This window comes from Prunus dulcis, unplaced genomic scaffold, assembly GCF_902201215.1.
Source record: "Prunus dulcis unplaced genomic scaffold, ALMONDv2, whole genome shotgun sequence".
NCBI classification, from domain to species: Eukaryota; Viridiplantae; Streptophyta; class Magnoliopsida; order Rosales; family Rosaceae; genus Prunus; species Prunus dulcis.
The window spans coordinates 4,086-9,056 of NW_023010005.1; the positions used below are offsets into that span (position 1 = coordinate 4,086).

The 4,971-nt window shown below is 40.0% G+C and overlaps 1 non-coding gene across 1 annotated transcript; it reads right to left on the minus strand.

The window, feature by feature from the left end:
• Window positions 1-491: 491 nt before the first annotated feature.
• LOC117612416 lies at window positions 492-598 on the minus strand. Its single transcript, XR_004583394.1, has one exon. It is a non-coding gene; the product is annotated as a small nucleolar RNA R71 (small nucleolar RNA).
• Between the last annotated feature and the right edge of the window lie 4,373 nt (window positions 599-4,971).

Consider the following 4,971-nt stretch of genomic DNA (forward strand, 5'->3'; position numbering starts at 1 on the left):
AAAGAGAGTTAGCAACTGCAAAAGAGCAAGCCATTGCCACATTTGAAGGTCTTGCTATCCACACTGACCTCCCAGGGTCTTCACCTTCAAATTCTGAATCAAGTTCAGACCAAGAAGAAGAAGAGATGGCTGCCAATGAGTTCATGGGAGACCTTGATATCCCAACAATTCCAGCATCCCCTTCAAGCATCTTGCTGCCCACCGCAGCTAGAAACTATGAGCTTAAATCTTCTCATCTTAATATGCTCCCTTCTTTTTATGGTTTACCTAATGAAGATCCATTAACTCATATAAAGGATATTTTTAATGTTGTGAGCTCTTTTCCCTTGACAGGTGTGACGGAAGAGCAACTTCGAATGAGAGTGTTTCCGTACACTTTGAAAGATAAGGCTAAATATTGGTTGAATTCTTTGAAGCCTGGTTCACTCATGACTTGGGGAGCCATTCAAAAGAAGTTCTTGGAGAAATATTTCTCCACGCAAAAAACCGACATGCTCAGGGACAAGATCCTTCTATTTGCACAACAAGATGATGAGTCGCTTTGTGAAGCATGGGAGAGATTCAACGGGCTGCTCAATCAATGTCCTCATCATGGGATTCCATTGAAGCTTCAGATGCGTATGTTTTATAAAGGACTAACCCCCTCTAGCCATAATATTTTCACTAATTTTGCAGGTGGTTCTTATAAGACTAAAACTCCAGAAGAAACATATGAACTCTTTGAGGAGATAGCAATGGAGACCCAACACACCGATACAAGAGGTAAACGTGTTGCTGGTGGTTCTAATGATTCTTCCAGTGTGCAGATTTCCAAATTGGAACAAAAGCTAGATGCCCTCCTTGCATTGAACTCAAGAAACCCTTTGAAGGAAGTGTGTAGCATCTGTGAAACTCATGATCATCCTACCATTTCTTGTCCCTTTGGGGCTGCATATCCAGAATTTGTGCAAGAGCAAGCTAAGTTGGTGAATTCCTACAACCGAGGTCCAATAAATGACCCATATTCTCAAAGTTATAATCCAGGTTGGAGGAATCATCCAAACTTTTCATGGAGGAATACACAGAACCAAGCAAATCCCCCTTCACTTCAAAGGCCACAACAATCATCATCGTTGGAGGATATAGTGAGGCAAATGGCAATCAACCAATCCAATTTCCAGCAAACAACACAAGCTGCCATCTCCAAGTTGGAAGTCCAATTGGGCCAGATAGCTACTGAAATAGCTCAAAGAGAACCTGGGAAATGGCCAAGTCAAACCGTGATCAATCCAAAAATCCATGAAGCCAAGGCCGTTCATGTGCTCAGATCAGGTAAGATTGTTGATAACAAAGTTGGTTCTGATCTATCAAATGATGTTGTGGTTGTAGAGGATGAAGATGAAGAGGAAACCACAGCTATGGAAGGAGAACAACCCAAAACGCCCCAATCTGCTCCTAAGGCCAAATCTGATTCTCAGGAACCCAATCCATTTCAATTGCATAAAAGAGATGACAAATTTGTGCCATCACATCTTCATCAAGATAGATACATCCCACCTCCTCCATACATTCCACCGATTCCATTTCCAGGCCGTTTGAAGAAAGCAAATCAAGATAAGGCTTTTAAAGAGATTTATGATATTTTGAGTAAAGTTAATATCAATTTGCCCTTGCTTGATGTTGTTAAACAGATTCCTGCATATGGAAAGTTCATCAAGCACTTGATGACTCACAAGCTCAAATTTACTCCAAGTGAAGAAGTAAAGCTCAACAAGAATGTGAGTGCTGTGTTGCAAAGGAAGCTTCCACCAAAACTAGAAGATCCTGGCAGCTTTAACATTCCCATTAACATTGGAGATAAGACGGTTGGAAGAGCCATGTTGGACTTGGGAGCAAGCATCAATGTAATGCCATATTCAGTTTATCAAGCGCTTGGCTTAGAAGGGATAAAGAAAACCTCAATTCATCTTGAACTAGCTGATCATTCCATCAAATATCCAAGAGGTATTGTAGAAGATATTTTAGTTCAAGTTAATACACTCATTCTTCCGGCTGATTTTGTAGTGATGGATATGGAGGATAACCCATATGTAGACCGTGTTGATCCCATTCTCCTCGGGCGACCATTCATGGCCACTGCAGACACAATCATCAAAGTGAAAGATGGCACCCTCTCCATGACTGCTTTGGGTGAAACTGTTGAATTTAAAGTGTTTGATGCTCTGTCTCAACCTTCTATCACTCTTGATACTTGTTTTTCAATTGATGTTGTGGATCATGAGGTTTCTTCTAAAATTGTGCAGAAAAAGTCTAATGAGGCTTTGGAAGCGGTCCTAACACAAGAAGAGGAAGATCTCTTTGAATCAGAGTTCCAAGAAGTGATGGCTGCCTTAGAAGTGTTTCAGCCATACCCACCATCCTGTAGGCCACCACTTGAGCCTCTTGCATCATCCTCCACAAAATTGGAGCCATCCATTATCACCCCACCAAAACTAGAACTTAATGCAAAGATATACAAAGAACATACCAAGAGTTACCATGACAGGAACATTCAACGGAAAGAATTCACCAAAGGTATGTCAGTTCTTTTGTTTAACTCACGTTTGCGTCTCGTTCAAGGAAAGTTGAAGTCTAGGTGGCTTGGCCCATTCACCGTGGTCAATGTATCTCCCTATGGAGCTGTGGAGATTCAAAATCCTAAAGATGGCTCGACTTTCAAAGTAAATGGACAACGTTTAAAGCCATTCTATGAGGGAATGTCAGTTGGAATTCAAACTGGTCATGTGGTGGATCATCTTCCCTTCGTACAATCAAGTTAACTAATGGCATAATGTCTTGCCAAGACATTAACTAAGGCGCTTCTTGGGAGGCAACCCATGTGTTGAAGAATAAGGTGCTTGGCAGCGGTCGACCTAATTGCATCAAGAGGGAGTTTCTCTAATACTTTGTCTTAAACTTTCCCCTTATTATTCACATGTTCTCACTCATCCTTGTTATGCTTTAACATTGAGGACAATGTTCAATTCAGGTCTGGGGGGGTGGTTTTCAATTTTTGTTCATTTGTGTTTACAATTTTCGTTCGCTTGTCACTTTCATACAACCAATGCTATGGAGCTGCCATTGAGATTTTCATATCAGAAATTTTACACTTCACAAAGCTTTTGCTCTTAGAATTCTGGTGGCTAAAGTACCATGCTCAGATTCTTGAAGGAAAATAGTGGAGACTACCCTAGTGAGCTATTTCGAGCCTAATTGCTTTCTTGAGAGGGTTTAAAGTGTTTCTATTCCTCATCTCTACTTATTTTCTTCAATTCAGTCTAAATGATCTCATTGTTCCATTTTGGTTGAATACTAAGGATGATTCTCTTTGCAGATATCAGGTGCATGCTCTCACCCATGAATGAACTCATTGAAGTGATGCTAGGCTCTGCGTGTATAACCATATTATGTGCTTTCTTTTCACCCTACCCATTCGTGTGTTCCATCAGCTCTCTTGCAGCCAAACACTACAAGCCTTTTTTCTTCTATCACCCTCATAATTCCCCTAACTTTGTATCTCAATCAGAGATATTTAACCTATTATAGCCATACCCTATAGCTTAGAAATATACCAAGGTGTGCCAAGATAAAGTTTGAAGCAAGGAGGTTGCTGCCACATGCCCAAATGTAAATTGGTGCGAATCTATGCAGAAAAAAAAAAAGAAAAAAAAAGAAAAAAGAAAGATAAAGAGAAAGTGTTTCGATTTGATCTAAATGTGAAATATAAAGTCTATGCCAGATGATGCTATGAAGTTGCAGCCATACCATTCTAAATCAATGACACCTTGCAGATCAATGAAGAATGCAACCTTGGTATGTTCTTAAGTTAGTTGTGTTCCTTCCAATTCTTCCACTTCCCTTAACCTTAGCCTTTCATTACAACCTTGTGAAAGACCTAGCTGATCTTTGAGGATGTATTCATGGGTGCTGGTATGTATGTGTGTATCTCTATCCTTAGTATTTGACTCCCTTCATGAGATCTAACCAAATATTGTGCTTCTATTTTCATATACTCACTTATGCTTGTTTGAGAGAATAAAACCATAGGTTCTGAGTGATTGAGTGCTAGATGTGAGAATTAGAGTTGAAGCATGTTCTTCCTTCAAGATTTGAGTATGTTTACTTTGAAGCCGTGTGCCTTTGAGCTATAGCTTCCACTTTACACACTTATTGATCATCTATCTTGGTAACTCTATGGTGTTGGATGCATGATTAAAGTTTTCTTTCATTAGTTGTTTTCAAAGTTAGTTTTCTAACCCTTTGGTGTAGAGAGTCAATAAAGCGTTTGTGGGTATCGTTTCTGTTAAACCCTCAGGAGACACAACTCTTCCGATTAGGGATGCCGAGAGTTTTAAAGGCTTGTTGCATATGCACATTGCAATCGAGTTACCTACATAAGTGGTTTAGTTAACTTCTTGTTTTGTTTTCAACTTTATTCTCTTTTGTTTTGCTCGAGGACTAGCAAAATCTAGGTCTGGGGGTATTTGATCAGTTCACAATTGTATATCATTTTGTACCCTTCTTGCTTATGATTTGGTTATGTTATTGAGTCAAACGTGTGCTTTTAATCCCTTTTCTTTTTATCATTCAGTTCATTGGGCTCTAGGTAACAATGGTGTCTTTGGATAGGAAAAGATGCAAAATGGTGCAAAAACGAGCAGACTGGGTTACCAACTCATTTCGGCCTTAACATCTTCCTCCGAACTTGGATTTGCCCAAATAAATTGTGGTTGGAAAGATGAGGGTCTGAACTTCAAGATGGACTACTCAAATGCATCAGATAATGAAGTTGAGCCCAATTCGTGAGCCCATGTACACACCAGACCTGACATGTTGAGCAATTGAGGGAGCAATTAAGGGAGCAATTGAGGGAGCAATTAAGGGAGCAATTGAGGGAGCAATTAAGGGAGCAATTGAGGGAGCAATTAAGGGAGCAATTGAGGGAGCAATTAA